The sequence below is a fragment of the Labrus bergylta genome, chromosome 2, assembly GCF_963930695.1.
Source record: "Labrus bergylta chromosome 2, fLabBer1.1, whole genome shotgun sequence".
In the NCBI taxonomy this organism is placed as follows: Eukaryota; Metazoa; Chordata; class Actinopteri; order Labriformes; family Labridae; genus Labrus; species Labrus bergylta.
Window position 1 is genome coordinate 23,121,942 of NC_089196.1, and position 10,881 is coordinate 23,132,822.

Here is a 10,881-nt window from a genome sequence, read left to right on the forward strand (position 1 = left end):
CCTTTATTTTGCCTGAAAGGGAAATTAGATTTAAAGTTTGCCAAGCCAGGAGAAAGAGGAGGAGGAGATGACGGAAGGGGTGCAGAGGTATCTAGGATTGCCTTTGTTTTCCTCGATTAGAGAGGAGTAGTAGGCAGCTCGGGCGTGACGTAGAGCCTTCATATATCTTCTATATACAAATATATCTTCTTTGAAAAAATGAGATTCTACCGTTTTGGTCGAGCGCCATATTCTTTCAAAATTCCGCGACGATTGTTTTAGAGTACGGGTTTCTGAGTTGAACCATGGAGCCACTCTCCGCCGCTTGACAACCTTCTGTTTCAGGGGAGCAATCGAATCCAGAGTAACTCTCAGCGAATCCACTGCACTATCAACAAACTGATCTAGCTGAGAGGGACTAAAGCTATCATAAGAGTTTCCAACTGGGTTGAAACACGGTACTGAATCAAAAACAGCTGAAATGGCTTCCTTAAATCTAGCCACAGCACTATCAGACAAACTTCTAGAGAGCACACCTCTTCCAGGCAGAGGTAATTCTGGTAGGACAAAATCAAATGTAATAAAAAACAAATGGTCTGATAGCAGAGGATTTTCTAGGGAAACTGTAAGGTTATGGATTTCAATTCCATGAGCTAAAACAAGATCCAGGGTGTGGTTAAAACGATGAGTAGGTTTGTTTACACCCTGGGGGAAACCAATAGAGTCTAATAGTGACATGAAAGCTGTGCTCAGGCTATCATTATCAACATCCACATGGATATTGAAGTCACCAACAACAATTATTCTATCACTGCTCAGGACTGAATCTGATAAAAATTCTGCAAATTCAGATAGAAACTCAGAATATGGGCCAGGAGGACGGTAAACTACAACTCCAAATGCAAGGTAATGTGCTGTGTGGGCACTAGGGGGCAGTCTTTACCCTTTTACTACAGAAACTTGTGTTTATACTCAAGACTTTAATTGTGCTGCTTGTCTGTGTACACTCAGTCCAGTCTGTTTCATTCCAAAGCTTGTGCCTAGTTGTTTGTCTGGAGCTCTCTGGGTTCTGTCTGAATGAGGAAATCAATGTGGTTCACTGAGGTGATTTGACTAAAGCCCTCAGCAGCACTCTGGCTTCCTCTGCAGGGCTAAACAGAGTCCTGGGTCTAACAGGGCACATTACAGATCAATCAACCAATCAATCAATCAATCAATCAATCAATCAATCAATCAATCAATCAATCAATCAATCAATCAATCAATCAATCAATCAATCAATCAATCAACCAACAAATCAATCAATCAATCAATCAATCAACCAACCAACCAACCAATCAATCAATCAATCAATCAATCAATCAACCAACCAACCAACCAACCAATCAATCAATCAATCAATCAATCAATCAATCAATCAATCAATCAATCAATCAATCAACCAACCAACCAACCAACCAATCAATCAATCAACCAACCAACCAATCAATCAATCAATCAATCAACCAATCAACCAATCAATCAATCAATCAATCAATCAATCAATCAAACAATCTTTATAGTGCCAATTCATAAGGGTTATGTTTGTTGGAAGATGATTCTAGAGGAGAGGGATTCATGGATGGATTAATTAAATAAAACATTTTCATTTACTGTCAGGAGGGATGAAACAAAAAATTGACACAGCAATATATCGTCTTCTTGACTTCTGAGATGCAGTTATTGAATCACTAGTGCAAGATATGAACAATTTAACAGAAGAAATAAAACGCTCTTAAAAGATTTCCCTGCCAGTTGGACTAATCGCATGACTACTTCATGACTCCTCCAGCTTTCGCTCATGGCATGTATGAGAGTAACTTAAACAGAGGTTAACTGACTCAAGAAGAAGTTGACAGACAGAAGAAGAAAAAGAAGAAGAGCAGGATATTGTCATACAGCAGTGAAAAGAAGTTAAAGGAAGAAGCATGATAAGAGGTTTAACTGACACCATATTGCAATGAATAAATACATCACACTTGACCTTTTTAAGAAGCCTTGCATAGTCTTCAGTTATTTGGGATTATCTTGCATACATCAGTTATTGCAGAATGGACGTGTCTTGATAACATTAAGGTGAACCACATGTTGTGTATTCTATAGTATCTTGAGTTACTCTGAGATTCCCACCTCGATCATTGTTGTTGAGTTTTGCTGCAGTCCACTCAAATAGCAGAATAATATAAATATAAAAAAATTAAACAATATATATAGTGAGTCTTTAGCAGTTGCAATTAGCCCACTCAAGTGTCCTTTTATCACATTGCCTTATTTTCTGTGTCTGACACATGTGGTTTCTTATATTAGTGTCATCAAGAGAAGAAGTTTAAGGATACAAACATTCTGAGTTTGAAGGTTTGTTTTGAACTCAAGGAGATGTCAAGTTTTTTAAAACTACATTATATTTGGTATCAATACAAAAGAAAAATGAATTGATTAAAAAACGTTGAGTCTCAAGGCAGATATTTTTTATCATGAAAATGTTGAGAATATACCATCATGCAAAACCATCAAGCTGAAAGACTAGAAGACTGTAATTAGACTAGAAGATATTTTTTGTAGGCTACATAAGAAGTAGATGAAGTATTTCTGTTTCAAAAGCTTAGTCAATGCAAAAGTACCTTTAACCTGCTGTATGTCCAATGGCCAGCAGAGGGTGACTAATTTGGTATGGAACCTGTTAAGAAATGTAATCAACCTCAATCACCCTCTTCTCCAAACATGCTCACTTCTGGCTTGAAAAAAGGATGAAAAATTGCTTGACTAAAGGCCTCAAACTAAAAGTTAATAAATGAACGAGTGGTATCAAAGTGGCTACAAACACTTTTTATAAACAGCCTAAAACCTTTTTGGAGTTTGTGATGGAAAATATCATATGACCTCCATATGACCTCATTTATGCGTGCACATTGCTAAACACAGAAGAGTTACTTCTTGTTTTACCAGCGACTGTTTTACAAAAGCGTGACTTACCGCAGTATAGTTTCCTTCTCAACCCTGCTCTGTTTTAAGAAACAGGGTACATGCGCTTTTCTCTGTTCAACCTTAGATTGCCTTTATCTCCAAGCATATAAGTCCAAGACTCCACCTTTAAGGTGCGTCTTACGAATGACAGTGCATCACTCATGTTTGTGTAATATGAAAGATGCCCTGCGTGGCGTAGAAATATGCAACGCTCCCGGGACTGTCCTGGGAGAATTCTTGTACACTTGTAACACTTGTTACCTCTGTGCTGAATTTCCCCTTCTGCTGAAGTATTTATTCTCAGACAATAAATACGCAAAGAAAAAAGTCTTGACTCGAGATCCTTTATTGCTCACTATAAAATTCCAGGACAAACTCCTGTAGTGTTCACTTTTCTTACACATATCCCAATATAACCCCAAATGAAATAAAGTGTGCTTTTAAAAACAAGGCAAGTGACACGTGCTTGATTTTCATTGTATAGCCAGCTCTTTTTATTCAATCCATGAGTGAAAGCAAAGGATTAACATGTGCATAAGATTATGTAATTGACTTTGAGATATAGTTTCCAGTGAAACTTAATTGTTTTTATTCATCTGCAGTGGTACAAATTGGTTCAGACACAAGAAGTGCAGCATTAAAATAAGAGGATCCCAGAGCCTTAGAGAAAGAGAGTGATGAGGGCTGAAGATACCAGCAGCAGGAGGACACTGGAACCAATTGGCACTGCACTGTTACCAGTTGGCACTGCACTGTTACCAGTTGGCACTGCACTGTTACCAGTTGGCACTGCACTGTTACCAGTTGGCACTGCACTGGTACCAGTTGGCACTGCACTGTTACACTTGTCTCCTTCACAGCATGACATGGAACCTCCAGCACAGGTCTGACTGCTTTGGCAGCCCTTGGTGATCACGCCTTCAAAACACAGAAACCAATTAGCCACCAAGAATTTAATAAAGCAAAAATTAGTATTGGCTGTCTGATTCATTTCAGTATGTACGGAAAATGAAAGAACTTACCATCCTTTTTGAGAGTAGAACATCGATCAAGCCCAGGACCACAAGATTTGGTGTCTGTGCATGATCTTGGGTCTGTGGCACTGCATGTGTAGCATCTCAAGCCACATGCTAAACAGAGACACAAAACACATCAGTTAAGTCACGTAGTATACCACACGGTGCTTTTGCAATTGAGCAGTTTCAACAAAGAGTTCACATTATGTTGTTTTTGTTTTGCATGATCTGCGTGTTGGCAGAAATTAACACCACCAGAAAAGTTTCTGATAAGAGAGTTTGAGAGAAAAAATAAACCAAAAACAAAACTTCAGTCATGACTAAAAACTATTTAAGAGGCCCTGAGAAAGTCAAATGAAATTTAAGTTTAGAGAAGGGGCTTGGACATACTTTTATATTTAGTCAAATTTCTTTAACCATGTATTTTATCCTATAGCTTTATCATGCTGTGTTTTGTCCGACGGAGGATTAGGGCCATGGTAAAACTTTTTTTTATTTGTTTTAGTTCGAGATTAAAGTCGTAAATTTACAAGAATTTATGAGAATTAACGAGTTAACGAGTTCGAGACCAGCCTGCGCAAAATGATGAAAGTAGAACTCTTAAAGTATCTTCCTCTGCAGACATCTTCCTCCAAGTCAGTGTGCTTCTTTCTTTGGAAAAGCCACAGTTTCTTGCAGTATCTTTTCAGGGTGCTGATATTTTATGACAATGTGAAGATGATGATGTGCCAAAAGCATCATAGTTTCATATCTGCATAAGTAAAACCCCAACACAACTATTTGTGTCTGTTATCGGTCTGCTTTGTTAAAGTGTCTCATGTGCAGAGCCAGTTTGTGTCCTGTTCATACATCATTTTACAAGACCTTTTTTGGTCTTGCAAATTGAAGTGAAAACTTCTCTTGAACTGTTTTTATCGACAACACAAGGAAGTAGCCTATTTCCTTATTAGTGAAACCTTTAGGACAAGATGCTCCATGTTTGTCATTTGAGAACAGGATGCTGCTGCTCTTCTGATACGGACTAAAATAACGACTTTATTCTTTAAAGACTTTAAGAGTTCTACTTTCATCATTTTTGCACAGGCTGGTCTGGAACTCGTTAATTTACGAGATTAAACTCGTAAATGTAATCAATTTTTTTTAACGTGGCCCTAATCCTCCGTCATAGTTTTGTGTTTGATTTTGACCCACTGGTTTATTTTTTGGGGCATGTTTGCCTCAATGGAAGAGCCAAGTAGAGAATTGACAAAATGAGAGAAGGACGATGGTAATTTACATTTTACAAAGGTTTCTTCAGAAAGAGAGTAATTTGTTGACCTACTCAAACTAATGTACACTGTTCTAAAGTCAGAAGGCACATGGCCAGAACAACAGTTCACAGATTAAACCTGTTAAACCAAAGTTTAAAGACTATAACGATAGGCACATTTTTTGCAAGGAGGGAACTTTTTCTTCAACTTTCTGACATCACATAAAAATCAAACCCATTTCTTTTATTTCAGTTACTATGTGTGTGCTCAGTGCACTAACAGCTAACTCTAAAGCTGTTCTTACCTGTAGATAGAGTCACAAACAGGATCAAAGCTCCATACAGCTTCATGGTGAACAGAGAGCAAAGTAGATTGTTGTTGATCGGACCAGTGAGAGAAGTGTGTTCCTCTTTCTGACAACCTCTCCTCAGTTTTCTTTCAGAACATTTCCTCAGAAAGCCTCGCCCCAAGTGACATGAATAACACCAGCACTAAAGATTTATGATGTACTTTCATTGATCCCCACAAGGGGAAATTTCAGTTTTTACACTCTGTAGTCATGCAACACACACATAGGCTGAAGTATATACACACATGCACACAAACAGGATGCACTAATGCACTAATGGAGAGATGTCAGAGTGACAGAGCAGCCCACAATGGGCGCTCCTGAGCTGGTGGTGGGGAGGGGGTGTGGTGCCTTGCTCAAGGGCACCTCAGCAGTGCTCAGGAGGTGATCTGGCACCTCTCCAGCTACCAGACTAACTTCCATTCTTGGTCTGAACAGGGACTTGAACCGGCGACCCTCCGGTTCCCAACCCAAGTCCCTACAGACTGAGCTTCTGACCTCATTATCCAACAGGCAGCCAATACCTTTTTTTCGGGGGGGAATGAAGAAAAAGATTATGGGATTAATGTTCACATGTATGTACAAACATTTACACTTTCCTTGTGGATGACCACAGGATGATGATCACCCACTCCCCTGGGATCAAACACCATCTCCTCGGCCTTTTTAACATTTAAAACAATGTAGTTTGTATCACACCAGAGCACAAAATGTTCTACCTCAGAGTGATAAAAAGAAGGACTGCTGTCTCTGTGCATTACGCTCAGGATAGCTGTATCATCCAAGAATTTAATGATGTAGCTCTCTGGATAGAGTCTGGTGCATTCATTGGTGTACAGAGTTAAGAGAACAGGTGAGCTGACACAACCCCGAGGAGCACCAGTACTGCAGAGTCTGAGGATGGAGAAGAGGAGGAAAACAAACAGGAGAGTTCAGGGCTGGCTGCTGCAAGACACGGAACAAATATAAATGTTGGCTTTATAAAATAAGACAAAATTAGATGTGACCATCATGCCAAGAGTTACTCTGGTTCACCATATTGTTTTATAATGTCTAGGCAAGCTGGATCCTAAAATGAAATGAGGCTTCACATGATTTGATTTAGAGCCGTAAATAAATTTTCTCCAGTTTTTCTGACACTTAATGACTGCTGGGTATTAAAAGATTTACATTGCTTATTATAGCTATCTCAATAATAGCTGACTTTGACCCCTGACTTTTTTAAGAGGGCATGCTTAAAGTCAGTTATCGAATCAACAAAGAAGTGATTCAAAACAAAGGGGTAAAAACACATAACATGGTTTTCTTTTTCAGTTCAGACCTTTATTTTGCCTGAAAGGGAAATTAGATTTAAAGTTTGCCAAGCCAGGAGAAAGAGGAGGAGGAGATGACGGAAGGGGTGCAGAGGTATCTAGGATTGCCTTTGTTTTCCTCGATTAGAGAGGAGTAGTAGGCAGCTCGGGCGTGACGTAGAGCCTTCATATATCTTCTATATACAAATATATCTTCTATGAAAAAACGAGATTCTACCGTTTTGGTCGAGCGCCATATTCTTTCAAAATTCCGCGACGATTGTTTTAGAGTACGGGTTTCTGAGTTGAACCATGCAGCCACTCTCCGCCGCTTGACAACCTTCTGTTTCAGGGGAGCAATCGAATCCAGAGTAACTCTCAGCGAATCCACTGCACTATCAACAAACTGATCTAGCTGAGAGGGACTAAAGCTATCATAAGAGTTTCCAACTGGGTTGAAACACGGTACTGAATCAAAAACAGCTGAAATGGCTTCCTTAAATCTAGCCACAGCACTATCAGACAAACTTCTAGAGAGCACACCTCTTCCAGGCAGAGGTAATTCTGGTAGGACAAAGTCGAATGTAATAAAAAAAAAAATGGTCTGATAGCAGAGGATTTTCTAGGGAAACTGTAAGGTTATGGATTTCAATTCCATGAGCTAAAACAAGATCCAGGGTGTGGTTAAAACGATGAGTAGGTTTGTTTACACCCTGGGTGAAACCAATAGAGTCTAATAGTGACATGAAAGCTGTGCTCAGGCTATCATTATCAACATCCACATGGATATTGAAGTCACCAACAACAATTATTCTATCACTGCTCAGGACTGAATCTGATAAAAATTCTGCAAATTCAGATAGAAACTCAGAATATGGGCCAGGAGGACGGTAAACTACAACTCCAAATGCAAGGTAATGTGCTGTGTGGGCACTAGGGGGCAGTCTTTACCCTTTTACTACAGAAACTTGTGTTTATACTCAAGACTTTAATTGTGCTGCTTGTCTGTGTACACTCAGTCCAGTCTGTTTCATTCCAAAGCTTGTGCCTAGTTGTTTGTCTGGAGCTCTCTGGGTTCTGTCTGAATGAGGAAATCAATGTGGTTCACTGAGGTGATTTGATTAAAGCCCTCAGCAGCACTCTGGCTTCCTCTGCAGGGCTAAACAGAGTCAAACCTGGGTCTAACAGGGCACATTACAGATCAATCAACCAACCAATCAATCAATCAATCAATCAATCAATCAATCAATCAATCAATCAATCAATCAATCAATCAATCAATCAATCAATCAGTCAGTCAATCAATCAATCAATCAATCAAACAATCAACCAATCAATCAATCAACCAACCAACCAATCAATCAATCAATCAATCAATCAATCAATCAATCAATCAATCAATCAATCAACCAATCAATCAATCAATCAATCAATCAATCAATCAATCAATCAAACAATCTTTATAGTGCCAATTCATAAGGGTTATGTTTGTTGGAAGATGATTCTAGAGGAGAGGGATTCATGGATGGATTAATTAAATAAAACATTTTCATTTACTGTCAGGAGGGATGAAACAAAAAATTGACACAGCAATATATCGTCTTCTTGACTTCTGAGATGCAGTTATTGAATCACTGGTGCCAGATATGAATAATTTAACAGAAGAAAAAAAACGCTCTTAAAAGATTTCCCTGCCAGTTGGACTAATCGCATGACTACTTCATGACTCCTCCAGCTTTCGCTCATGGCATGTATGAGAGTAACTTAAACAGAGGTTAACTGACTCAAGAAGAAGTTGACAGACAGAAGAAGAAAAAGAAGAAGAGCAGGATATTGTCATACAGCAGTGAAAAGAAGTTAAAGGAAGAAGCATGATAAGAGGTTTAACAGACACCATATTGCAATGAATAAATACATCACACTTGACCTTTTTAAGAAGCCTTGCATAGTCTTCAGTTATTTGGGATTATCTTGCATACATCAGTTATTGCAGAATGGACGTGTCTTGATAACATTAAGGTGAACCACATGTTGTGTATTCTATAGTATCTTGAGTTACTCTGAGATTCCCACCTCGATCATTGTTGTTGAGTTTTGCTGCAGTCCACTCAAATAGCAGAATAATATAAATATAAAAAAATAAAACAATATATATAGTGAGTCTTTAGCAGTTGCAATTAGCCCACTCAAGTGTCCTTTTATCACATTGCCTTATTTTCTGTGTCTGACACGTGGTTTCTTATATTAGTGTCATCAGAGAAGAAGTGTAAGGATACAAACATTCTGAGTTTAAAGGTTTGTTTTGAACTCAAGGAGGTGTCAGGTTTTTTAAAACTACATTATATTTGGTATCAATACAAAAGAAAAAGGAATTGATTCAAAAGCGGTGAGTCTCAGGGAAGATATTTTGGGCCATGAAAATGTTGAGAATATACCATCATGCAAGTTGAAAGACTAGACTGGAATTAGACTAGAATATATTTTTTGTAGGCAACATAAGAAGTAGTTGAAGTATTTCTGTTTCAAAAGCTTTAAGTACCTTTAACCTGCTGTTTGTCCAATGGCCATTAGTAACTCATTTAGTTACAAAGGGGATCAAATGGTTTGGAACCTGTTAAGAATATGACTATTTCTCACTTGATATATTACCTCAGTAGACCTCTTCTGGTTTCAACCCATCTTCAATGAAGCATTGAGAACATTTAGTAAAAAGTGTTCCCATTAAGAGTTACATTGATGCTATAACTGTGTCTGCTTCATTTGATGTGCAAGTTGCAGCCTTGGCAACCTGCAAACCAGAATGGACAAATAACAATTAGTAATCAACCTCAATCAACCTCTTCTCTAAACATGGTCACTTCTGGCTTTTAAAAAGAAGTGACCATGAAAGAAGACTCAAGGCTTCAAAATAGTAGTTAATAAATGAACTCCTCCTTGGGGAAATTTGTCTTGGACTCATATTTCTGCCAAACATTTAGCTGCTTCCACTCAATCAATCAATAAAAACAATAAAAAAAAACACATACCAATACAGAACAACACAACATACATTGCTATCATTTTGCACAAGATCTGCAAAAACACAGCATGAGAGATAAAATAACAAAGTTAAGAAAATATAAAAAGTATACAGGGACACCATGACACTAATGCACAACCCGCAGCCCTAAGAAACAATATTAAGAATTTTTATCGATGTGGGAATGAAAGAGTTTTTGCTGATTGATTTTGAATGTGAAAGTGTGTTATTGACCCTGACATTCTGTGTTCTATGTTAAAATAATAACCAGAGGTTTAGAGGATTAACAGTCATCTGGGTTAGCTTCCTTGTCAGCAGATGAGGCTGAAATGTATTAAAGGCAGAACTAAAATCAATAAACAACAAACGTGCATATGGCCTTAGGGTCTTGAAGGTGTTTTAAAGTCAGATGACTGACGCTGTTAATTGCATCGTCTGTACCCTGCACCCGCTTGTAGGCCAACTGGAGTGGATCTAACTCAGAGCTAAAATTCTGCTTTCAGTATACACTATACTGTAATGTTTATGTTTTACGCATGTGATGTAATAGTTTGGTAGTGTTCTGTTTGGCCCACAAGGGGGCCCGCTTGGTTCATGTCTGAAATATGTGTTTCTATGAGAACTATGAGGCTATGAGAAATCTAACTAATCTACCAGAAATCTAACTAAAGAACCTTAAAACCATACTTGGCTGTGTTGAATATTATTAAGCGACTTTATAGACACCACATATTTTTCATTTCATAACCACAGAAGTTAACGCCACAGGTCTGTAGTCGTTATATTCAGTTGGACAAGACTTTTTTGGAATAGGAATGATGGTGGATTTTGAATAGGAACTGTGTGTGAATCCACAGACTGCTTTAATACAGGACAACAAGCTGGAGTGAGCTCCTCTGCACAGATCTTTAAGAGATGAGCAGGGATGTCACCTGGGCCTGTGGATTTCCTCCTGCCTATCTGACTAAAAAGG